The sequence below is a fragment of the Astatotilapia calliptera genome, chromosome 3 (genome assembly GCF_900246225.1).
Source record: "Astatotilapia calliptera chromosome 3, fAstCal1.2, whole genome shotgun sequence".
In the NCBI taxonomy this organism is placed as follows: Eukaryota; Metazoa; Chordata; class Actinopteri; order Cichliformes; family Cichlidae; genus Astatotilapia; species Astatotilapia calliptera.
The window spans coordinates 40,992,428-41,019,554 of record NC_039304.1 but is presented as its reverse complement, the minus strand read 5'-3'; the positions used below and the strand labels follow the sequence as shown (position 1 = coordinate 41,019,554).

Here is a 27,127-nt window from a genome sequence, read left to right as displayed (position 1 = left end):
CGTGCTTCAGAGTTCGTACATGATTTGAAGTTTGTACGTGCTTTGTCTCTAGGGACCACCGTAAATATACTTTTACAAAAACCAACTAGTCACAGTTCAACTTTTAACCATTTAAATTTTCAGCTTTTTCCTTTTAAACAAATTTAAAGTGAAACAACACAAAACACTGCAAAACACAACACAATTAAATATAAATTATAATATGAAAACAAAAAGAAGATGCATATTCTCTGTCATATGGACCTGCATGAATAAACTTTCTGAATCCTTTATCATCTGCAACTGAAAATAGTTGTGGATGATTACTATACCTTTCTAATGTGACGTTGTTGTCCCTGGCTCTCTTTCTCTGTCTCTCCCTCCTGCTCTGTTCCTGTGCTACATGCGGAGTGAAGCGGGAAAAAAAGTGCGAGAGAGAGAGAAAGAAAGAAAAACCTTACAGCTCGCGATAAGGAGCCGGCTCGCGTCATTCACTTCAAAGACCTGGCTCTAAGAGCCGTTTCGTTCGCGACCGACACATCTCTAGTTCTTACTACTTCCTTTGTATTTTGAAGGTTACTTTCCTTACGGATCTTCTACATCATGCTTTGATGTTTTGTCCCTCCTTGTCTCCTTCATCCTTCTCCATGTGAACCAGAAATCAGTCTCAGTTCTTCAGTTTCCTTTTCTTATTCTCCATCATTTTCTGTTTTGCCATATGTGTCTGAGAGTAATGACTGAACGAACAACAGTTTAACTGTGTCATTTTGCGAATTTTATGTAATTTTATGTGAAGGCTGTAAACATGTAACTTTCATGAACACTGTTAGACCTGACATGATTAAATACAGCAGACAGATGTTGCAGCTGTGCGAACATCACATTTAAATCACTTTGAAATGAGGCTCTGAGGTGAGGATGGGTCCTTCGGTTAAAACACCTGCTGCCTTACTCCTCTCTCTTCAGGTCTCCTCTTCACCTTGAGATGTGCAAGTGTGAGTCAAACTTTAGCATCAGAGTGTGGTATAAATATAGCCACTAGGTGGCAGCACAGGGGCTTCAGTTTGGCCCACAGTGGCTTCCACTCTGAGCTTTAATGGCACAAAACTGTAAATACAGAGTCCGAAAGAAAAAGCTACATCATCAGAAAAGAGATCACACAGGAACGGAGAGTCAGTGTTCTGCAGGCTGCACACATTTTGACACTTATCCTGCAGTCATAGAGGGAGAGGTGGGGCACAGAGGTGGACAGGTTACCTGCATTTTAGCCCCGTCTGTCACAGGACTAACACAAAAAGACAACCTTTCACACTCACATTCACTCTTATGGGCAATTTAGAACCACCAGTTAATCTAACCCTACTAACTGTATGTCACTGGACTTTTGGAAGAAGCTCCGGCTTCCTCCAAAAGTCCAGCTACCAGCTAGTTTGAGGCATGAAAATGCAACTCCACACAGAAAGACTGGATTCAAACCTTGTTCCTGTGAGGTGATGGTGGTGACTACCACACTATTTTTCCTCCCTTGGTTGACTAATCAAACATAAATTCATATATGAATGCAAATACTCTTCAAATTACGATGGAAAATATAATAGTTATATAACAGTAACAGTTTTTAAATGCTGCATGTTTGATGCTTTTTCAGTTTTTATGTTCCAAAAGATTATAAAAAGTTAATACTGACTTCTGTTGCAGACTGCAGTGTGACAAGCAATCTTTACCTGCTCAGTAGCTATTTTTCATAAATCTATGCTAAGTTATTAATATTTTAGAAACAATCTTCCTTCTTCAACTTCGACCATGTGATCCTTGCCTCTGCCTTCACTCACTTCTTCTTCTTGATGTCTGAAGTCATCCTATAAACTACATGTGATGGTGCCTAGCTACATCCTCCTCTGACACCACCTGCTTCAGGGCAGAAATCAGTCTCCTCTTTAAATCTCTGGTGTTGCACAGGTGTGTTCAGTGACCAGAAAACTGCTTTATCTTTAAAATCTTTTATTAAAGACAAACATAAACTTTCCACTTCATCCTGAGCTCTACATTCAAACTGGTCCAGTGCAGCTGTACGACTGTAAACACACACAAGATTAAATAAATAATAAATAATATAGAGAGGGGAGCAGGGTTGTGTTCGGCAGCCAGCTAGACTTCACTGGTCACACTAGTTAAACTGTGGTGAAGGTGTGTGGCTCTGCTTCAGTGAGGAGTAGATGACGGCTGAGTCTTTTGCAAAGTCTGAAGACAAACACACAGATTACAGAAGGTTCAGTCCTGCACCGGCTCAGTTTATCACAGAGGAGCTGATGTGAGCAGGAGGAGTTTAACACTGCAGGTGAAAGAATAAAACTAAATCTGTCTTATACACTGTATGAACACCTGAATCTCACGAATATAATGACCAATATTTAAATTATAAACATGCATTTGTAGTTGTATTCAGGCCTTTTGTGTATGAATGATGTGATAACTTTGCTAACTTACAAATTCACCTTTTATTTCCTCGTCTCCTGACATCTCAGAGTTATTTACACCACCTTCACATTTATACAACATGTTTTCTTACTATAGTTACAGAATGTACTGTCTTCATCACACAAACTAGGGTTTGTCTGCCACAGCTGTGTGTCTCATGTGTTTAACCTCTTCATATTTTTCTAATGTTATAATTTATCCTCCTCCCAGAGCTAATAACCACATTCATGTGACCACAGTGATTTTCACAGTGTGTGCTGCTACTCTTTTGCTAAACTTTCCTGCAGAGGAGTTCGTGCAGCGAACATGAAAGAGGAGCAGCTGTACCTCTGTGACTGCTGTTTGTCCTGATGGCGATCTGTGCATAGCTGACATCAGCTGTTCCATACAGTAAAGAATAAACTGCAGCGGGATCGCTCTCTGCAAGACAAGACAGAGTCACGTGACTGATACACAACTGTTGTTTGAGGGTGAGAAAAATTTGGACTTTTCATAAATTAGACCTGCAAGCAGGAGGATGCAGCGTGTCTGGTGTTTCACCGAAAGCTGCTTTTACACCTCAGCTAAGGTTCCCACATGTTTACAGACTGTGTTAGTTAATAAAACAGGAAGCTCAATGGCCACAAAGCTCCCCAACTCACTCAGAAACATGTTTCACTTTTACATGATGCATTAAAATATTTTGCAAAACCAATTTCAAAGAAAAACACTAAACATTTTGGTTTTGATCTGTTTTTTTACGTTGATCTGACCGTGTTTACCATTTAGCAACGCATCATTATAACGTTTAACTTGGGTTGTCGATACATCACAAACAAAATGGGTTTGGCTCTCTGTGAAAGTCCAATGGACAAACTTTGGCTGTGTTTAATAAAAAGGATGGTGACATGATGAGCTTAGTGTGTTAATGTGGTTTATTAACATCATTACAGGGAACCAGCTTTAGTTCCCAACAAAGGATTCAGCTGTGGATGCTGGACGGCCTGAACTTCACTTTGTTCTGTTTAAGGAGGTTTTTTAATTCTTAGTGAGAGACACACAGCTACTTCCTCCAGCAGCACTTTCTGCCTTATTAAAGGAGGACTGAGAAATAAAAGCTTGTTATTACAAGGTATAATGTTATTATTACTATTATTATTTTAGCAGCAGGTTATTTAACTGAGGAAAGCATCAGAGGAGCTTCTCATTTCTTAAACATGTCAGAGGATATGATGTTGCTGTGTTTCAGACGGGTCAAATTATTGGCCTGTGTCAAGCAAAGAAGCAGCTTAGGAAAAGCTCAACTACTAAAACCTGGCTACGAATGACCCCACGCGTTATTAAAACCTGGGGGAAAAAACTAAAGAGTGCAAATAAATCACTTAAACATTTGATGACAGCACATCACAAAGAGAGAGCATTTCAACATTTCTGCAGTGCACGATCTTTAATGAATCACTGCTGTCTGAAGTAGATTTCATCACAGTGCATCCAACACACGTTTAAACATCCTGAGGAAATGTCAGAGGATCATCGACGAGTTTAGAGACTGTGTAACAGGAAACGTTTCATACCTCTGGTCACATTTGACTCATACTGGCTGTTTGCTGTTGTTCTTTCCACTAAGGAGTAGGTGGCATCTGGTGCAGGATCTTGCTCTGTAAAACAAAGTCAGACTTTCCATAAACAACAGGACTGGTACTGCTGCTGCTGCTTCAGCATTTGGAATATTAATACAGCTGAAATCCAGAAACATGTTGACACTGTGTGAAATCTCTTAACCACCTATTTTATTCACAATGAAGCACAGAAAACATTTGAAATGCTGAAAAAGACTCATTTTAATGTTTTATGAAAAGGTTGGGACGGGTCAACAAAAGGCTGGGAAAGTAAAAAAGAAACAGCTGGAGAACAATGCTGCATCTAATCAGGTTAACTGGCAGGAGGTCAGGTACATGACTGGGTATAAAAAGAGCTTCTCAGAAATGAAGACCACTGATCTGCAACAAACTGCGGCTACAAATCGTCAAGCAATTTCTCAACATGACAAGTTTCTCCACATAAAATTACCAAAACCTTTGGACATCTCATCATCTACAGTGCAGAATATCACCAACAAATTCAGAGAATCTGAAGGAATCTCTGTGCGCAGGGCCCTCAGTGCTACTTGAGATCCCTGTTTTGAGCATTCAGACAGCACAAACTCGACTCTTTCATGGAAATCACTGCACGGGCTCAGGAGCACTGCAAAAATGTACTGTCTGTGAAGGAGAGGGAGCACTGGGCTTCATATCAGACCTCTGCTGGAAAGTCTGTCTCTCTGATCGTGTGGGGATGTTTGTATGTAATCGGCAGCTTGCACATGTGGAACGGCAAAAGTCAGTGTTGAAAAATGTATGCAGATGTATTTTTCAGGAAAGGCTCAGCATATTTCAGCAAGACGATGCCAAACTGCATACTGCATCTATTACGACAGTGTGAATTTGTAGTAGAAGAGTCCAAGTGGTGAATTGTCCTTCTTGCAGGACTTTGAGCAGCTGGAATCCTCTATGGGACAAGAATGAGACCACATTGCTCTCCTAAAAGTCCAGCAGCACCAGTCCTCAGTTCCCGCATGTTTACAGACTGTTGTTTTTGTTTGACATGACCCTGGCCAACTTTATTCAAATGTAAAAAGACTTTTGTTTTCTTTTAAAAGTACATATTTTCAGTTTACACATTGTTTTCTTTGTTCTGTTGTGAACGGAACATTTTATTATTTTATTAGGGATTAATGAAGTATTCTGATTGTGAAAAATATAAAGTTATGAGATCTGAAAATCACTGCAACCGTTTGGTGGATGGTGTGTAAAATATAGAAAAGAGCTAATGATGTTTAACATGAGCAGTAAAACCGAAATAAAAAAAATCGAGGTGTTTCTTTCTCTCAGTCCAGGGGTGAGAAACTGAAACTGGACAGCAGCAGAGCTTCTCCTTCTTCTTCAGCATGCTGATGTGCAGTTCAAACACACGGGTATTTGGTCGTAAAGTGAAGCTTTGAAAGTACTGACAGTATTAACATGCTACCTAATCAAACATGGGTGTTTGGGCCAACACACATGTTGTAAAAACCCCAAGCACGAGCTGGGCAGACCCTGTTGTGGAACCATCAGAGGAACATCAAAGACTTCTGAGATTATATAACAGGAAACTTTGCGTACCTCGTTTGCTGTTTGATTCCTTTCGGTGGTTTGCTGCTGTTCTTTTCACTGATGAGTAGGAGGCAGCAGCTGCAGGATCTCTCTCTGCAAATACCAAAGATTTCCCTCTGATAATACAACCATTACTGCTGCTTCGGCATGTTAATATGTATAAAGCATTGTGTTTTTAATGAAGCTGAAATAAAACAGTAACTCTTTCAAAAATCTTTCTGAACGCTGAAAAAAATGTCTCTTTTTTTACAGTCAGATAGCTGGATGGCAGCAAAGCTTCTGCTCTCATCGAGTCTCTTTGACCACAAAGTCTGAAAACACAAACTAATCATAAATATTAAAATATAAGGATATATTTCAAATATGATGATTATCATAAATTATAGTAGCTTAAAATGGACTTTTAGAATTTACTTAAAAATGTGAAGGTCTATGGCTCAACAACTCACAAATATAATAATGTGAAATTAACACATCCTGTGCACCATGTGACCATTTTTAAAGGAACAGTTCACCTCATAATCACACCTACATGTGTTTGGTCTCCAGTGCTGCTTATCCACTCAGATTAGTGACTGGCCAAACTTAGAGATATTTGATTACAGTTTTTTCCTTTAAACTATTTAACATGTTCACATTAAGTGTGAGCAGAATGTGTGTCTCACCTTCAGCTTTCCTCCGAACACAGCGTCTCACCAGTACAACCAGCACAACCAGCAGCAGCCCAAATATGGAGGGAATAGACACCATCACAGAGAGAGGAGGAGAGGAGCGCTGAGAAGGAGGAGTAGAGGAAAACGAGGAGGAGAAAGAGGCAGTGGAAGCTGATGGAGGAGGAGAGGTGGAAGACCCTGGAATTAAAGAGAAAAAGGGATCTTTGTGGTCACTTTGAGTTGCTTTTGGTCTAAAATCTGTAAAATAAACAGAAGCCTCACCTGTGACAGTGATCCAGCTGGATGGAGACTCTCCATGAGCGCTGATGTCACACTTGTAGAGGCCTTCATCAGACCTGGAAACATGCTGGATGGTCATGTGACCTGTAGGCTCCTCCCTGATGAGGGAGCCATCTTTATAGAAAGCAGCTGGGAGGTTGGAGGGAGTGGTCTTTGTTTCACAGAGCAGAGTGACGTCATCTCCCTCCATCACAGGGAGGACAGGACTCTGCAGGATCACTGATTTATCTGAGCACAGAGACAAACTACAGCATTTCATCCATTTACACACAGCTTCATCAACACTAACTCCACACACTCAGCTTACCAGTGACTGTCAGGTTAACCATGTTACTGATGGGACCCTCTCTGGACTCACACCAGTAAACTCCACTGTCCAAGGTGGCAATGGCATTGAAGATACAGGAAGAACCAGCTGGTTTTCCCCACTTGTCACACTCAGTTCTGATGTCTCTGCTTGTGTTTCTCCTCAGAGTCCATCCAGCAGAGCTGTTGTCCTCCTCACAGCTCAGAGTCACAGAGTCATATTCAAAGAACTGAGAGCTGCTGGGACTCACACTTAAATGAACTGAGAGAAAAACAAACAATTATTTATATATTTTCTCACATAGAGAGCATAAAAGAGGATCCACAAGTACAGCTTCTGAAACAGCTTGTTGATCAGATGCCATAAGCCCTCCCTTTCAATCTTGCTGCTATCCTTCTGTCACAAATCACCCTGATGAATCTCATCTCCATCCTGATACACTAGTAGATGTTAAAAGTCACTGGCAGGTAGATCTTGTTAAACAAAATATAACGTAACAGTTTATTAAATTCCAAATCCTAAATCTGGTGCAATACAGTAATACAACAATAAACAGAACAGCTCTACTCAGTAAACGTTTTTCTGTGAGTGCTGCTGTTCGGTTTACTTAGACAGAATCCTGATGGCTGACAGGTTGAACTAACCAGCTGTGCAGATGTTCATGTAGTGATCAAACACTGTGGGTTTTACATAAGTGTCCTATGTGCCTCTTAGTTCATCGTCTCTCTGAAGCAAAATGTTTTAGCTCCTCTCACTCAACACCAACCTTCTTCCCCCTCAAATAGGTGTGAGCAGCACTGTGGGGCTTTTTTGCTCACACATTTAAATATAAGGGATAAACCTCATCATACACAACCAACAGCAGAAAAAAGACTCAATTCAATTTGAAATTTTGAGCATGTTTGATGGGAAAAAAGATACCGAACTGCAAAAACGGATTTTTAATATTTTTAGGTAGACAGTCTGGTGAGAGCTGAACATGTATGTGACTGGATTTTCTCTCAGTCTATGTTAAAAGCACATCCGATCACTTTAACTAAGATTTACAGGTCACTCTGAAGACAACATGAAGATACTAACCTTTTTACATTCACCCTCTTTTTTTTTTTTTTTTACTAATAAGGCCTCAAAAGTGCACGGAGCTTGTTCACTGGACTCTTATAGTAATATCGTTGACAAGAAATGTATCGACTTCCGTGTCAGGAGCTGCTTCTGCTCACGTCTTGGTATCTAGCTGACACTATTTGAAACCAGAAGGCTGAGCTTTTATAATATCATTAAAAATACAATCAGCGGGATTTTTATTCAAATATTAAACTGAATCAAGACATTTTATTAAATGTTTGACTGAATTTTACCACACAGAGTTTCACTTCACCAACCGTGCATTAAAGCTGCTCTGACTCAGCTGGTCCATCTGAGCCTAACCAGTTTCTATTCTGTCTCTACTTTTGTCACATTCAGCACAGCTCCAAGTTGTTTTTACACTCTTTTATTTTTTATAAAAAGTGTTAGTTGGTAATAAAGCAGGTTGTCCCTCACCTTGGTTAGTTGTGCAGCAGAGCAGCGACATCAGGCCTGAAAACGAAGCACAACAGATACCAACATCTGTTTATAGGAGCAGCAGAACGGTGACCACAAATTAATTTCCAAGCGATGAACTCAAAACGACTTCTTTAAACAGGACATGCCGTGTAGGAGGAGGTGAGGATACAGTTTCAAACTGCAGTGGTTTATGTGCAAAATCACATTTTTAATGACGTTTAAAAAGTAAAATGTTATAACCTCCTGTTACAGATGTAAAGCAGCTGGATAGAAAGAGCTGATGTGCACACTTCTACTTAAACCTTCTTAGACAACCCTAAAAGTTGCATCTTCCTCTTTGTAGTCTCGTCTCTTGCCCATTTATCTCGAGGTCATTATCACAGTTATTGAGTATTAAGTGTCTCGCTGCCACTCTCAGCAGAACAGCTTCAAGTCACGCAATAAGATTTACAGGCAGCATGTGGTACTTACAGAGCGGCCACAGAAGACATGTTTGTCCCATCGTGCCACACAGATCTGAGATCTTCTTGTTTCACAGAAGCACTTGAACCCTCCTCCTTCCTCTCGGCAGCGCAGTTTAGAGGCCCTGTGGTTTCTCTGAAGCAGTTCTACGAAAAAAAAGACAGAAAGAAAAAAGGAAAGTCCTGTAAGTTTCAGGTTTGAAGCTGAAATATGAATCACAGAGTTTATTAAAGCGATGAACGGGAAAGAATGAAACATGTCAAAGCTGTGGGCACCTGAATATTATTAGTTTTAAACCTTCATAAAATTTGTTTTAGTGTTTGTCGCTTAGTCTTTGAGGAAATTATCATGACCTGAATGAACCAACCTCAACATGTAAAATGTAGGACATTTATGTAAGCTGTTATTCTGGTCTGTATATGATTTGCACCATATAACAAAATTTAAACTTTCAGGTATTTGATTAACTTCTCATGCACAGAAATGCAGCTTTGCTACACAAACAACACAGAAATGACAGCTGTGAGAGTAGACTTTATATATCTTTATATCTTTCTTGTGTAAATGGAAATTTGTCTGTGTTGTTGAGCAAATTCTTAACGCTAGTGTGTATTTCACGCACATGGAGAGATTTTTTTTTACTCGCTGGTGCACTGTTACACGCAAACTACAAGATGCCCTTTTGGGATTTAACTTGTTGAACATGTCAGTGTGTTAATAAAGTTAACTTGAAAAAAAAAGCGATGCGGAAGAAAAGTGACGGACATGCGCTGCTGTGCTGCAGCCATGCTTCATTCAAAGTGCCACCTGATCGAAACCAGTGACAGCCCTGCTGTCACTCAGCGAGAATTGGGAGACTGGGAGGATTTAAACGCAGTGTTTTGCTTTTCATTCCTTTTCTCCCTCATGGACGTCCGTGTGACGGTCGTCCGCACACATGAATGCAAAGGGGGGCAGTTTTACCTCAGGAAGCCAAAGACGGTGATCAGGTGAGTTCATGTCATTCTTCGATTCGACAACTTTTCAGTCCCTTTTCTTTCTCTACCCGCACACATGTGGAACAGCTTGTTGTTAAATGAAGCCTTTTAAACGTGAGCACTTAGAAAGCAAGCGTCCTCTGACGTCTTCGTGTATCCTGGGTTAGAATAAGCGCTTTTCCCTTGATGTCCCTGAATGCATCAACGTGCAGAGTCTCAGAGGCATTTCGACAGCTTTTGAGTTTCCTGGTTGTAAAACTGCTGCTGAAGACAGTTTATTACAGGTTAGTTCATCTTGCGCAGTGTTAGTTAAACATTTCGATCATTATGAGTAAGAATTAAACCTGCAGTGACCGCTGACGGACACTAGAGGGCAGTCAGTCATTTCACATTTACAGAAATACACAGGTTGAAACCAAATATCATTTCTCCAGCATCTATAGTAGAACAATAGAAACAAAAAACAAAACAAAAGCAAAATTAATATATAATAAACAATATAAACACTTCATGGATTATCTCACTTCCTCTAGGCTACTCAAACAGGGGAGAGAGATCAGGGCAGTGCTGCGGTGTGTAGGAGGATATGCCGGGGTAGTGACGATGAGCAGGCGAGCAGAGATGGTTGAGGTTAACAGCATAGACTGCAATATGTTTTTGTGGTTGGAATCCTCAGTAAACAAACAGCTCCACGCCCTGCCACTAGCGTGTGATCTAAGGCGAGATAAACAGTGTGTGCAGCTTCAGAGCTAAACCCCGCTGAGACGGCTGATGCAGCTTTCCAGCCCACGTCTCCGTGAACCTTACAGTGTGCGCGCTGCGAGTTCGACCAAATGATGAATAACACTGCAGTCCGCTACAGTGAGACGTTAGACATACAATAGATCAGCACAGGTTTTATAGTTAGATGTAACTGATGTATGGAGTGATTTTAAATTCCCACTGTACAAAAACGGCAACAAACAAACACACAAATTAAAAAAAAACAGACAAAAAAACCAGTGATCACCGTCGCACAGAGATATTGTAAAGACTGTGTAAAACGTAAGACTGGGGGCGTGTCCTAAACGCAGCAGACCGCCTTTGACTCCTTGGCAAAACAAATGTACACACATCCAGTTTCCAGCAACTTCAGGGTGGTCGGTTGTGAGTTGTTCTGCAGAAATGTCTCACATTCTTCTTCTTCTTCTTCTGACTTTCGAGACAGCGGCATCACAAGGTGAGTGCCAAACAAGCGGAGGAGTTGGCAGTCTGCCAAACGCTGTGACTCACGATTTTTAGGGAAGTTTTTTTTTTTTTTAACAGTTGTTTAAATGTAAACATCAATAGCAGCGTGTTTGCAGCGAGCAGCCACCTGAAAATCGTAACTGTGGCCCGGCTGATGGTAAATAAAATCAAATGCGAGCGAGATGATAAACATATCTTTGAGATTCACTGCTGCTCTTTAAATCTGCAGATTTGCAGTGAAACAAAAGCGAAACTGCGTTTTCTTTACTTGATATGGGCAGAATGTTGCATCAAAGAAAAGAGTTTGAAGTGATGGGCGAGTGAGATTGAATTCATTGGCTGCAGGCATGAATATTGTTAAGTAAATGAAAGGCGTTTCCAGTCCATTTGTTATAATCAGAGCCGGTGTTCCAGCTTAACTGGTTTTTTTCCACTTTGAGAGGATGATGTTTTTTGCATTTAAGCAAATGGTGGCAAAACTATATAGTTTATATATATATAATAATAATATATACTGAGGTACCAATCGGATAGATGCGTGCCAGGAAATCTGTTTATTTCAAAAGCGAACAGCCCAGATTCTCATTAAAGCAACAGATTTGCTTATAAAGTGCTCTGTAGTCATCTCGGTGTACATCGCTCCTCTTTTACACCCTGCTGGTTTGCTTATCTTGTGCAGAATATTACGATGACATCATGTTATATCGAGCAGCAGCTGATTACATTAAACTTTGACTGTTATCACTGGTTAACTTGGGCGTGTTTCCTAAATCAGCAGATGTTAAACAGCTGACAGGTCAACAGGATATATGCAGGTAAACTCAAAGGTCTATTGAGCTGATCGATGGTGTCGTGAGAAAACACTGGCTCGTCTAAAGTTTATTATTATTTTTTAATTAAAATAATTTCATTGTTGTCGGGAGATAATATTGATGCTAATTTCTAGGAGCTGGAGATTGTTTTTGTTTTTTTTGCAGAGGTCTTTAATCTTGTCAAACCACATAAGCCACTGACAGACAGATGAACACTCAGTGAAAATGATAAATCTGCAGATCCAACATCTAGAACACTGAGAGTCGAATAAGTAAACAAATCTAACCAGTTAATATAAGAACCAGTTTACCTGGAACACCAGCACGAGGTGTTGAGTGGCTCTAAGCAGAGATTAATTTGGACTGCATGCTTCCATCGCCTACCACCCACCTCAGCACCACCAATACTTATATATTGTCCATATTTGATCTTTTGCACATCTAAAACATCGGTTATTGATGTCTTACTGCAGCGGTGGGGAACTCCAAGCCTTAAGGGCCAGAGTCCTGCAGGTTCTAGATCTCACCCTGGGTCAATAGACCTGAATCAAATGATTAGTTCATTACCAGGCCTCTGGAGAACTTCAAGACATGTTGAGGAGGTAATTCAGTCATTTAAATTAGCTGTGCTGGATCAAGGACACATCTAAAACCTCAAGGCCACCTTTGAGGCCTGGAGTTCCCCCGCCTCTATCTTACTGGAACTGAAAGGGAAGAAAAAGACAGGAAACAGTAAACATTGCATTTACAAAGCAAATAAATAACACGCCCTAACCCAGAGCAGCAGAGTTAAGTATCTGGTTTACACCCATTCAAAAACTTGCCAAATCTTCTCTCGCAGCGCCAAACAGACTATTCTTCTTTTGAATCTAGTTTTAAGATTCTGGTACTCCACGTGCTGACAATCGGGTGTCTGATTGGCTCCTTATCAGCAGCACCTGTGAGCATGGACCCTCTTGCAGCGCACAGTTAGCGTCTGCTCCTAGCGGGGGTGACAAGAGGAAGACAGTTCATATATAGCTAATGTATCTGTGAATAATAAGGAGATCTCACAGCTTTTTCCATAATGGTCTGGAAATGACTCCGTAACTGGAATACAGCTAAAATGATAATGTGCAGTTGCACTTTTAAGACAGCTCATTTTGAAATGTATTACTAGACACACACAAATGGATAGGATTCAGCCTGACACAAGGATAGGCCGAGGATCAAAGGATCTGCTGTTAATGACTACCATAGCCCATTACTTCAGAAAACTGGAGTTACGTTTGTCATAGAAAACATTGCCTAATTAGTAACAAGGTGTCTTTACAGCACGGTTTACAACAACAATACAATAATACCATAGTTTTACAATAATATCTAAGATGGTCGAGGTCATCGTGGAATGCGATTCAAATATAAAGCCCTAAACTCACAGCACACCTTTAAAGGCTGGTTTCATTTTTCATTTTAACTAGCGTGACTGTAGCTAGATTATGATAAGATACTGTAATCAGTCAGTCACGTCTTGCTGCTTTTGTTCTGGTTTTTTAGTTTTTGTTTTTTTTTTCTCCCTCTGATGGATAAATCCTTTTGATGCATTGTTAGAGTGAATTGTTAAATGTTGTCATTTCTACGCTTGCCAACTCTGATGAAAGAAATTCCACTGTCCTTCCCCCCAGATTCTCCAGGTTCTAGGTGGGGGGCTGTAATGTTTTATTGCAGATACAAACTATCTGGAAGATCTGCTTCTTTTCATGTAAGCTTCCTGCGTTTACGACCCTTTGGTCAGCAGGAGGTCTCACACACACACACACACACACAGTCTTACAGAAGTTCACACATATACATACAATGCCTTGCCTTAGAACCATGTGGGCGTGGCTTTGTTCTGATGTTTTGTCTCTCAATAAAAAGGCAGCAAGGGAGGTCATCGCCGAGGTCATTTTCGTGGTGGACACAGGCCTCCCTAGCGCAAGTGATCGATCGATCGACTGTCTTGTTTTCTTCATGATGAATACGTCTCTAGAATTAGCGAGGCTTGTGGAAACACAGACCCAACATTCATATTTGTTGCAAGTAGAACAACACAGAAATCTTTATACCAGTAGTTTTAAGTTGTCATATCGTTAGCATATTTATCTTTCTGCATGAAACCAGAAAATGACCTAATGTGTTACAAAACAATCGCATGTTATTGTATTTAGCAATGTAGCTTCCAGACATATAGGTTTATAGATGTTGTTCATATCAGTGCAATTTGATGTTGCCTTTGAAATCTCCAAAAGTTGATTCTGTTCATCTGGACGTAGCGTTTTGTGGGAGAAACGTTTCGTCACTCATCCAAGTGACTTCTTCAGTCTCAGCTGAAGGTTTCCCCGATCTTAGGAAGAGTACATTTGCATAATGACTGAAACCATGAAGGAACAATGGGCTGGGAGGTCAGTTCCTTAATATTAATTATGCAAATTCACATGACCATTGATCAATGGCCTTGAGTACCATTCACATAGAGTTGTGGAATGGCTTCAATCACAGCATTGTAAGATGGCCAGGACTCTGCAGTCTATTTACACTTACAGGCCAGTGGACACGCTTTCAATGATGAGGGTGTACACATCCTGGACAGGAAGGAACGCTGGTGTGAGCGCAGAGTCAAGGAGGCCATTTATGTGAAAAGGGAAAGACCATCTCTGAATGGAGGAGGGAGCCTAAGGGGACATCTGTCACCATCTTACTATTCTGTGATTGCAGCCATTCCTCAACTCTGTGTGAATTGTACTGATTGCCATTGATCATCACGTAGCGTGCCACACGAAACACAAGACACTTTGCAACCTGCTCTTTAATCACTTTAATCCCCGCTTTTTCTCCTGCTTTGTACACATTAATCATGTTTGTTCCTGCTCTCTTACTTTTTAGAGTTTATACTTGCCCAGTTTGTGTGGCACACCCACAATTTCATTGTACGTGTACAATGACAGGAGAGGGCTTTTCTATTCTATTCTATTTGGTTTTTATTTACAAATCTTTAAGGTTATACAAATGGTACAATGGGAATTTCGGGGAAAACATTTCCTGAGAATTCAAGGGCATCGCAGCTGTGTCATTGTGGGTTCTTTGTAACAGTCAACATATTGATAGGGATTCTTGGGAACGGCGCTGGGAAGAAAATGTGCAAATTCTAAAAAAGAGAGCCACAAAGTCTGACCAGTACTTTGTACCATATGATTTGAGTCTGGTGTTCTTAGAGAAGAGCTTGTTACTCAAGGTGTTTCTGTTCAGCAGGGAATTTCACGAAACCTGTTAATCCCTTGAGGTGATTTTAAGTAATCGAGCCAGACACAAACAATGAATGTTGTAACCTGAGTCAGGTGTTTGTGTGCACAGAGTAGGTTATAATCACAGAGGTGGATGAGGTCACTTTGAGCTTGATTTTTATTTATTTTTATTCTCCTTTGTTGTGGATCTCCTGGAATAAAAAGTTATTCACACAAGCTGGTGACACATTCACATTTATGGAGGACCCTTTTTCCAACAAACAACACAAAACTAGGCTCATTACAGACTTGAATAGGAGCTTGTATTCTGACTCTCCTAACATCTGTATGTGATTTGTCTCAGCAGTGCATTTTTGTTCTTTGTTTCTTGTAAATAAAGCATAAACCGAGACAGAAAAGCTACCAATCCCCACAAATCCTGCATGAAATCCTGAATGCAAGCAGAAGACTCCAACCTACTTCTATCAAGGACATTTGTGACTTTTCATGTCACTTTAAAATACAGCAGAGATGGTGGTGAAAGTGCATCTTCAAGAGATGCACATCTTCTCTAAGGTCCTTGGGCTTGTTTTGGATGCATGTCGAGCTGCAGGAATCCATTACTTGAGTCCGCTGATGTTTTTTTTAGATGTCTTCAGTGCTTCCTGTCCTGCTCCTGTCAGAAGTCTCTGAATATGCTCATGTACTGGAAAGAAAACAACTTTACTTTAGAGGGACTCACATGAGTTCTTCTACACAATATATCTTAAAGAGATGCAGTATGACACGTTATCAATGTTTGCTTTTTTCTTTTGTCTTTGGTCACACAGATATAACAGTGAGGTGTGGACAAGATGTCACTCTTCACTGTCAGGATCCCAGGGGTGTAAATATCACCCTGTTAGAGTGGAGCATACCTGAGATTAAGTCAGACGGATACGTCTTCTTCTACCGAATCCGACACTCATATGAAAGCTACCAGCACGAGCGTTTTAAAGGCCGAGTGGAGCTGTCAGACCCGTCTATGAAAAACGGAGACGTTTCTGTGATTCTGAAGAACGTCAACGTCAACGATACAGGAACATATGAGTGTCGGATTATAACCAGTAATCTCAGCAGCGGTCAGAGAGTTCAGAGTGAGTCCAGGCAGTCCATCGACCTCACAGTCATAGACTCTGGTGAGTTGAGAGGTTCACTTTACTACTTATTCTTCTTCTGACTTGTAGGGACATGCAGAGCCAAAGTGCAGCCCTCACTGCACGGCTAAGCACAAAAGAGCTTTTTGTGTCTGTGAACTGTGACGCTGGCTTTTCGGAAGGAAGCATTATCTGTTCATTCATGGTAAAAACAGAAGACCCTGCATGTTATTTTCCACCATCTGATAAAAGAAAGAGGAGAAAAATCCCCAACCTACGTCACTGGAAAGGATTTAAAAAATATCGTCTTTGGATGGGCTCTGAATTTAGCGCAGACTTTGATGTTTATGAAATCTTCACTGCAAACTGCAGTGATCTTATTTTTCTGTTTCTACTGTGGTCTGAGATATAATGATGCATCCTGCAGTGACAGGTGGTGACATATCTGATCTGACACAGTTGTTTATTGGCTGTGTTTTATTTATATGCAGACATCTGCTATTGCTCTTTTTTTCCATGCTCTGTGTGACATTATTATACCACCTGAGTGTGTTGTACATGTTTGAAGTCCACGGACTAACCTGCATTGTCTCATAGTTCAGAGTTTTGAATGTGGTGGTTCAGTGAAGCAAGAAACAAAGATGGTGCAGCTGGTTGAAAAGACTCCGATTTTGAGGCTGGTGTGCAGCCGAGACACAGATGACATGAAAAGAGTCTGTGTGAGTTTAAACTGAGTGTAGTGTTGAATAACTGATTTACAAAGTTGTGTACTCACTCTAGTACTTTAGCTTTCGAGTACCTATAGCAGAATCTTTTATTATGCAGAAAAATGTCCGTGATATGATTGGATCATAGTTGTTGCAGCATTAAAATGTGCTTCCTTTTAATGTATAAGATGGATATTTTATTGGGTTATACTTCTGGGTGGTTTTATCTATATTAATCGAGCAATATATCAGTATCAGTACAATTATAACTAACAAGGTACCGTAAAATAATGAACTGAAGTTTCATATTTCTGGGGGTCTAGCGTCACCCTGCACCCTCATCTTTGGGTGCACCCCTGCTTTTCTTCTTTCCATGGGGAAAATGTATTTTGAATTGTATATTTAAGTTTATATTTAGTTCTGTTTCTTGTTTTTATGCTTTTATTTGATTGGTGCTTTACTTGGTATACATGCAGCAGCTTTAGAGAGAGAAAATAAAAGTGTCAGTCTCTGAAACACGACGCAGTGATGCTGCTCAGCGTTTATTACTGTTTGCAGGATTTCAAAGTATAAAAGCAGAAATACTGTCAGCATACCTGAGTCCTCACACCTGTTTTGTTTTTTCTCTGCAGGAAGCGAGGATGAACAGGACAAGAAGACATTTCTTTTAGCTATAGGTATTGTTGCTGTTGTTTTAAGTCTTTTTGTTATTCTTAGTGCTGCTGTATGTATCCACAGAAAAAAGAAATCATCAACACACAGGGAACATGAACATTATAAACATCCACCTGAAAAAGAGCTGATCTGAAATGCATCAGACGATGTGTAAAATATTATTTTCTGACCCTGTTAGCAAGCAGACAGCACAAACAAGGGTCCCCTCACAGCAACATGCTTCGATGCACCGCTCCTCTGATCTCAAGTCATGTTCTCCCATCAATCATTAAAAGTAACATTAGGTCAATGCTGTGGCTGCAACAAGCTTCATGACTGTTTCTATTTCTTTTCCCTTTTTTTCTTTTAAGCTCTAACTTTATTCTGTGCGGTTTTCTGCAGAGCTTGATCTTACTGTGAGAACAGGCGGCAGGTAGAGAACAGCAGGCGAGCGTAGTGGAGCTTTTAGCAGGTAGAGAGGTGGAGGAGACAGACGTAGAGTAAATCAGTTCAGACAGTGCATTAAAACGGGGCCACAGTAGCACGGTTCGCAGGTTCTCACAGCTAATTAAGCACTTTATTAAGTTCTTTAAGCTTTTATTTTGCACCTTTAAACACTTTATTATACTTGCTGCTATTTGTGGCAACTGCAGCCAATCAGCGACTTCCTTCTTTCTGGCCATTGCCTCCATTAGATCAAAATAATTCGCCAAACACAAGTCAGGTAGTGTAATATGTGATTATAGTATAACCATAATATTTATTTAAAAAACATACAAAATGGTTTTATTGTGTTATTATATGAGTTGTGGAAAGTTCTGAGTTGGATCTGTAAATATCAGAAACCTTATTTAAACTCAGCTGATCTCACGTTCAGATCGGGCGTCGCTGTTTTTAGACTTCCCGTCATGTCCACTTAAATTTGTTCCTCTGCACAAGTTGCAAGGTTGATGTTTCCATTGACTTTCATTTTCAGGAGTTCACTCGAACATTAATCTGGTGAATAGGAAGGATTTTAATTCTGAAGACTTTTTAACACAATCTGAGTCAGTTGGTGCTTTCAGCCCCTGACAGTTCGGCTCGTTTCCTGTCCTGATGCCTCAGGATCTCACCCTTTCTCCTGATCGGCGCCCTCTCCTGTTGTGCTGCCTTCAGGCATTGAAACTCATCAGAAAACTGCTCAGTCGTGAAGTTCAGGTTAGTTTTAAATACAATTTGTTTGCTGTTTGTCGTTTGAGGTCTGTGGTGAGGCTGCAGAGCGCTCTGTGGCAGAGGTCAGAGAGGGACTTCCTCTGAGATCTAAAAGCAGCAGCGGCTCTCAAAACAGTCCATAGGTTTCTGATTTTTATCGATCTCTTCTCAGAACTTTTCAGAATTTAAGTCTTTATTTATCTGATGTACTCAGTGTGTTAATATTTCACTCTTTGTTTTCTGTTTTGTTAGTCCCCACTGATCTTCTTTAGTTTGTCAGTTCAAATGTTGTGGATTCTTACTGATATCCAGTCTGACTCTGACAGAGTGATAAGCAAAGTTCATTGGAAATATCCACTGTAAAAAAATAAATAAATCGATATTTGAAGCTCAAAAGGGACAGTGCAATGTGTAAAAGGAAGGTGGAAGAAGATGGACGGGCGTTCAAAATTAAAACCGAGCAGGATGAGCGGTCATATCAGGAGTCGGCAGGAGGAACGAGGTATGAAACCCATGGAGAGAAATGTGGCTTCTCTCCATGTTTAGCTGTTGTTTGTATATTTTGTGTCCAAGCCAAGTGGATCTGTTGGCTCAAATTAGTAAATAATACATAGAAAATACGTGTTTATATGTATGCATGTACACATGTTCATTTCTCAGTACCATTTTTACATTGGAACTTTGTTTTTTGTGACATATTTGTATTATATTCATGCTCTTTTGTCTTCTGTTCATTTAAATTAACTGTAAGTGTTGTGCAGTTGGCTGGACTGTTGATCTGAACTCATCATAGAAATAAAGTGAGAGCCTCATATCACAACTAACACAATGACGGGTTTGTTTGATGTTTTTTCCCTCTAGGGGCTTTTTCTCTGATTAAAGCAAAAATAGGGGAACTATGTCATTAACTTCAGCCTGTTTGCACTTGTGCACTTCCTTCTTCTAAACTCAAGTAATTATAATTATGGGTGTTTTTTCGTAAATGCTTCTCTGTAGAAATGAACTTTCTTAGTTGAGTCGCGCATTGAAAGACATTTTAGATCTTTATATGCCAAACAAATAAAAAGTTAAATCGGCACAGTCAAGAGGCGGGAAACAGAAAATGTTTGAAGTGTCCTTTAACTGTGACTAAAATGTTCCTAAATTCCCCCTGGTACTGTTTTTGGTATGTAGCAGGAATGGCTGCAGCTCATTTCAGATGCACTCGGGTTATTTCCACTCCTGCTCTGAAGTACACTGTGCTCACAAACACGACACAGTATATCGCTCCAGCTGCAAGCTATCAACCTTTACTGACTCGACTGTTTGGTCACATGTCTGGTTAGCTGACATTGACCTTAAAGACAGTTTAACTTCCAGGGCACGCAAAGCTATTTAAAACCTTATTTTGGGCAAAGTCAGCAGGTTTAAAAAAAAACCTGAGATCAGATTTGACTGCTGAGTCTGTACATGTACTTTTTATGTCTTGGGAACACTTCAAAAATAACTACCAAAACAGGACCCATTAGGTCTGTTTTAATGTTTTCTTTTTAACAGGAGCTGCTTTTCTTTCTCTGTCATCATAAAATCAGACTGGGATTAGGGAATCTGCAGCGTCTGTTAATGATGAGTGCACTTTGCTTTCAAAATAAAAAAACAGCTGACCGTCAGTCACTTTGGTTAAATCAGTCAGAAGCCACGAGTACAGCTCACGAAGACTTTATCACGAATGCCAATAAAGATAAGTCCTGTTTTCAGTTGAAGCTTATCTCATACTGAAAGTCAGAGTTCAGCATGTTTCCTCATATTTTTACCAAGATTATGTTTTCTGAACCCACAGAGAGGATGGGAATGATGTTTGTCTGATGATACAAACTGTTGACTTGCTCAGTAGTGGTGACTTGTGTCACAGTGACCTGTAGATAGACATTTGTGATACTGTGGGGACTGATGCACTGTGACTTTCACTTCTAGGAAAATGAAACGGGTCAGAGGATGACTTCTCTGGTCACAGCCTGTAAATAAATGACTCAGCACAACACAAACGCAACTGGTCAAAATGTTCATTCCTGTTTGTCCGAAACAGCCACGTAAAAACGAACAACTGCACATCCCTCACAATCAGATCATCAGATCGTTGCTGTACTTTCTTTCTTTTCTGCTGGTCACCACTTTGTCTGTGTGTAATTCTGTGAACAGGATGTGGTCAGACTTAATAAGACTAAAGCTGTGTGTGTGTCTCAGCAGTGCTTCTGTAAGCTGGCTGATTTTCTGCATCTTCATCCCTACAGTTGTTAATTCCTGACTAGAAGAACATCTGGAAGCTGCTGAACATCTGTTTCTTCCCGCTGAGCTTTAAAATATGAGCAAAACAGAAACAGGCCTTCAAGTGAGGAGTAATGGAGGTTGAGTGGCTGCGATTATTATCAGGTGTTCATGACATGAAAGGAGATGCTGCCACCTGTTGGCTGTAGTTTGTCACTGAAGCTGTGGTGAAATGTGTACATGAGATTATATTCTGTTGTCATGAATGAATTCGCTTTAAAACATTCTACAAAATAATGGTTTGTGCATGACAGAAATAAATAATACTAACACCTACTCTCGGGGGCTTTATTATGCGCACTGTTACACTTGACCTCATAAAATTCAGCAGACAGATTTTGCAGCTGTGCCAGACGTCATATTTCATTGTGGTGTGTGCGTTTGGCACCACAGGGCCACCGTACATTGATCTAAAATGACATTTCTCGTTTTAAAACTTTCTCAGTAAATCCATTCTGCACCTTGAAGGTGAGTTAAATGTTGTATTAACATGTTGTATTAGAGGAGCAGACTGAGCTTTGAGAGCCAAACAGCTTTTATCTTTGAGTCGAAGTTCTGGTTGTAGAAGGTTTATAGTTAGAGTTTATCAAAATTCAGCACATAACTGAGAGGAAGTCTCATTTATAAGTCTTTCTTGGCCAAGTTCAAGTAAACCGATCAGATTGTCATTACTGAATGCTTTAATAATGATTAATATGTCTGGTAAACACTGAAAACAGGTCCACCAGACCTGAACAGCACACAAGAGTTAACTGTTTCAGACAGGACTGGTACACATAGGAATGTTTTTGTTTTTTTAATGCTTCTTCTTTAAGCTCATTAGTTGGAAGCAATTTAACAGGCTCCCAACATGCTCCAAACTCTGGTTCATGTGTTGTTTCAGACCTACTGTTGATATGCTTCTTTAAAATAGGCACAGTAATTATGCTAAATACTGCTATGTTTTATCAATCTGTGTATTGGTACATAGTGTTGATTTTATTTGCATGGTTTTATTGTGATATTTATATTGCATGGTTTTATCCTCATATTTATATTATGTATTTTAGTGTTGTTGCACAATATTCTTCTAATCCACTGTGGACTAAACAGACAATTGTAGGCCCCTGTGAGGTGGGGGCGTTCCCCGAGGTGGCCTATCAGCCGCCAGACTGACCTGTTAAAGGGGATGGTGAGGGCAGAGACAAGGGGAGCGACGCACGAAAGGTGAGGAGGAGAAAAAGAAACGCGTGTAAGCCCGCACATGTGTTGGAGGACCTGCTGCCTGACTGTGGGGGGCCACGAGTCGTTCGGCGATCCAGTCCCAACGGCAGGAACAGCAACAGTGGGTGGCGATGGCCGCATTTCACAGCAGGGCAGGGGTGTCCCTCTGCCTGCATCTGATGGTACTACGAGGGAGGCCGTGTTCAGGTGTGGAGTGGTGCGGGACTGTGCGGCGACGCGCTGTCAGGAGGAGACAGGTCTGCGACAGGAGCCCCCTCCTTGTTCTTCTGGCCTACGTGGTTTCCATCCCGGAAGAGGAATTCCTCTCCTGTTTTAGATAAGGAACATTTCCCCGCTTGTGGCTGGACTGTGGGATTATGGGACTGTGAGGGGGAAATTTTGCATACGGGAGACATTTGTTTAGCTTTGTTTTAATAGTGTATAGTTATTTTTGCCGGCAGGGTTTTTAGTGTAACCTGTATTTGTGATTCTGGCTGTGTTTTTTCCATGGAAATAAATGGTGTGTGTTCAAAGTCAGCTTAGTGTCTGTGCCCAGAGCACTGACCCACTCGCTCCCCTTCCTCTTGTATGTGAACGGACTTGGAGGTGAAGATTTGGGTCCACCAGTTTTAGCGGCAACAAGAGAAACACTCGAACAATAACTTCCACCAGCGTCACGTTAATGCTTTTGTTTATGTTGATATCTAACATGAATATAACAATTTTGCAATGTTGTGGCTTATTATCTAAAAACTTGTGTGATAATTTCTGTGTAATCAGGGCTGAAAAATGCAAAGCCGCGCGTTCCTGTATAATTCCATGTTAATTACCTATTAAAGGAAGAAGCTGAAGAGCCTGGTGTGTCCAGATCTGCTGGCTGGGATGTACCTGCATCATGATGCTAACACTGGTTAAAATACCAAATAAAACAGACCGATTGAAATGTCTTTACAACATCTCTGAACATCATGTGGGATAGTATAAGACCTATAGATGTGTGTCAGATTTTTCCTTCCTGAATCCTCCAATAGACAATAATGTCTCTGTTTCCCTCCTCACAGTTTCTAGAAGCAAAGGTCAGAGGGCGCGCTCTGGGTTCTTCGACCCTTCAGAAAATTGTCAATGTAAATAGACCTGAAGCAACAAGATCAAACTGGTCCTCACATTAACATCAAATTATTCAAAACAAAAGCAGCACTTTATCAAACCATGGCTCCTGTTCACAGGACAAATATCAAACGTCTCAAATAAAAATGTAGCTGAAGTTTAACCACCTCTTAACAGCACACAAAACAAAGATGTTGTCAGTCAGACTCTTTCAGATGGTGTTACACAGTGGATCAAAGTATTTAGTGTGACCTAGTGAGGACCATCTATACCGAAGCACTTATAAATGAAACTGAAAGGACAACAGTACCTCAAGACTCAAAACAAAACTCATACAAATGTTTAATGCAAGGTGCAAACAAAACTCACCTGTTTATAAGATTGGGGAAACCTGCAGTCAGCTGAGACTAAAGAAGTCACTTGGATGAGTGACGAAATGTTTCTCCCACAAAACGCTACGTCCACATGAACAGAATCAACTTTTGGAGATTTCAAAGGCAACATCAAATTGCACTGATATGAACAACATCTATAAACCTATATGTCTGGAAGCTACATTGCTAAATACAATAACATGCGATTGTTTTGTAACACATTAGGTCATTTTCTGGTTTCATGCAGAAAGATAAATATGCTAACGATATGACAACTTAAAACTACTGGTATAAAGATTTCTGTGTTGTTCTACTTGCAACAAATATGCATCAAAAAGGATTTATCCAGAGCATATTTATTTATCAGAGGGAGAAAAAAAAAAACCCCAGAACAAAAGCAGGAAGACGTGACAGAGTGAATTCTTAAACGTTTGTCATTTTTATGTTTACCATTTGTACATTGTTTTAACTCTGATGAAAGAAATTAGTAAATTAATGTTAAATTCTACTGTCCTTCCCCCCAGATTCTCCAGGTTCTAGGTGGGGGCTGTAGTCTTTTATTACAGACACATCCTTGTGCTTTTGATGTAAGCTTCCTGCATTTACGACCCTTTGGTCAGCAGGAGGTAGCACACACACACACTCTTACTTAGATACAGAAGTTCACACATATACATACAATGCCTTGTCTTAGAACCAAGGGGGCGTTGCTTTGCTATGATGTGTTTTGTGTGAACTGTCTCTCAATAAAAAGGCAGCAGAGTCGGGGTCATTTTCAAGGTGGACACAGACGAGGCCTCCCTTGCGCAAATAATCGATCGATCGACTGTGATGAATGATGTTGAATACGTCTCTAGAATTAGCGGGGCTTGTGGAAACACAGACCCAACAGTGACTGACTGATTACAGTAACTTATCATAATCTAGCTACAGTCACGCTAGTTAAAATGAAAAATGAAACCAGCCTTTAAAGGTGTGCTGTGAGTTTAGGGCTTTATATTTGAATCGCATTCCACGATGACCTCGACCATCTTAGATATTATTGTAAAACTATGGTATTATTGTATTGTTGTTGTAAACCGTGCTGTAAAGACACCTTGTTACTAATTAGGCAATGTTTTCTATGACAAACGTAACTCCAGTTTTCTGAAGTAATGGGCTATGGTAGTCATTAACAGCAGATCCTTTGATCCTCGGCCTATCCTTGTGTCAGGCTGAATCCTATCCATTTGTGTGTGTCTAGCAATATATTTCAAAATGAGCTTTCTTAAAAGTGCAACTGCACATTATCATTTTAGCTGTATTCCAGTTACGGAGTCATTTCCAGACCATTATGGAAAAAGCTGTGAGATCTCCTTATTATTCACAGATACATTAGCTATATATGAACTGTCTTCCTCTTGTCACCCCCACTAGGAGCAGACGCTAACTGTGCGCTGCAAGAGGGTCCATGCTCACAGGTGCTGCTGATAAGGAGCCAATCAGACACCCGATTGTCAGCACATGGAGCACCAGAATCTTAAAACTAGATTCAAAAGAAAAATAGTCTGTTTGGCGCTGCGAGAGAAGATTTGGCAAGTTTTTGAATGGGTGTAAACCAGATACTTAACTCTGCTGCTGTGGGTTAGGGCGTGTTATTTATTTGCTTTGTAAATGCAATGTTTACTGTTTCCTGTCTTTTTCTTCCCTTTCAGTTCCAGTTTCCAGATGAACAGAATCAACTTTTGGAAACTCACCTGAGGTTTGCATAATACTGAAATGATGGTGGGTGCAGAGTCTTAAGTTTATGGGAGGTGTTTCAGAGAGAATGAGACATACTGAGCAGTTGGAGCCACACTGGAACTGTATTGAGCACCACTAGCTCAGAATCAAAGACACACCTCCATCCTTCATTTGTCTGTCCTGCAGATCCTTCCGATTCCTAAAAGATGAAATGAATAGAATAGAATAGAATAGAATAGAATAGAATAGAATAGAATAATCCTTTAACTGAATACTGGTTGTCTGGATCAAATCGCTCATTCCAGAAACAAGGACATAGATCTTCCAGGTCAGCTCTGGTCAACTATACAACTATGATGTTAGGCTGAATGTTTTTAAATTGTTTCAGAGAACAAACAAACACATTCTTATAAGATTGAGGCCATAAAAATGCGCCATTATTGTGTATTATTCCTGTCCAAGTTCACATCACTGAAAATAAACTAGTGCTTGATTTTTTAAATTCTATTAGACTTATTTTATTAAACATATTCAACCACACACACAGTTAACACAAACCTCCTGCACTCAGATTTCCATCTTTCTAACAAAATTCATGCAAGGTTCCCACAGTTGGATGAAGGTTTCACACCTATCCTTAGCAATGTCAGCCAGTGTCTTATACAACATAGCCCATGGGTTGATGTTAACATGAAGTATTTCTAACTGTCTCTTACACATACACTTTTTTAATCCAGACACTACTATATATAATTAGTAAATAGTAGACATGAGTGATTATTAATTATTTTCCTGTATAAGCTGAACTGACGACTATCCTGTAGCAGATTATACTACGGTCACTGAAATGAGTAAAACTGCTGAACATATAACAAACTAAAACCCGTCTCTAGCATCCATGTCTGTCACACCAACCCTCTGCATGTCCACCTTCACTACATCCATGAATCTTCTCTGTGGGCTCCATCTTTTCCTCCTACCATACCTGACAGCTCTATATTTGACATCCTTTGTCTAATATAACCACTACACATATCCAGATAAGGTCCCCTCTACTCCAGCAAAAAGTTTTTGGTTTAGAGTAGCATGGATCCCGCTGAGCTTTGAAGTGTGAGCAGGGCAGACAGCTTACGTTTAGAATAAGAGTGGCTGTGATCATAACGTCTAAAGAAAGGACATGTGCTGCCACCTGTCGTCTTGTTTTATCACTGAAGCTGTGAAATTATTTAAATCGCTTCAATACATCTTCTACATTGTTTAGTCTATAACAATAAAATGATGTGGTTTGATCCCAGGCTGCTTTCTGGCTGCATGCCAAATATCCTGGGGCAAGATACTAACCCCACGTTTGCCTACTGGTGGTGGTCAGTGTCCGGCAGCCTCGCCTCTGTCAGTGCGCACCAGGGCAGCTGTGGCTACCATCACCAGGATGTGGATGACTGGGTGTAGTGTAAAGCGCTTTGGGACTGAGTAAAGCGCTCTACAAATGAAGGCCATTTACCATTTTTGTGCGTTTAATTCTCCTATGTTAGATTTGCATATGTGCATATGGTCACAGCAGAGAGAGCACAATCTGG

The 27,127-nt window shown here is 40.4% G+C and overlaps 2 long non-coding RNA genes across 2 annotated transcripts; both read right to left on the bottom strand.

Annotated features, from left to right (window-relative positions):
- Positions 1-1,987: 1,987 nt before the first annotated feature.
- LOC113013396 (uncharacterized) lies at positions 1,988-5,729 on the bottom strand. The gene is made up of 4 exons (XR_003270822.1): positions 5,637-5,729; positions 4,011-4,094; positions 2,785-2,877; positions 1,988-2,220 (listed from the first exon to the last, which is right to left on the bottom strand). It is a non-coding gene; the product is annotated as an uncharacterized LOC113013396 (long non-coding RNA).
- A 1,396-nt stretch (positions 5,730-7,125) lies between these two features.
- On the bottom strand, positions 7,126-13,327 carry LOC113019565 (uncharacterized). Its single transcript, XR_003272050.1, has 4 exons — positions 12,686-13,327; positions 8,904-9,040; positions 8,430-8,465; positions 7,126-7,148 (listed from the first exon to the last, which is right to left on the bottom strand). It is a non-coding gene; the product is annotated as an uncharacterized LOC113019565 (long non-coding RNA).
- Positions 13,328-27,127: the final 13,800 nt, after the last annotated feature.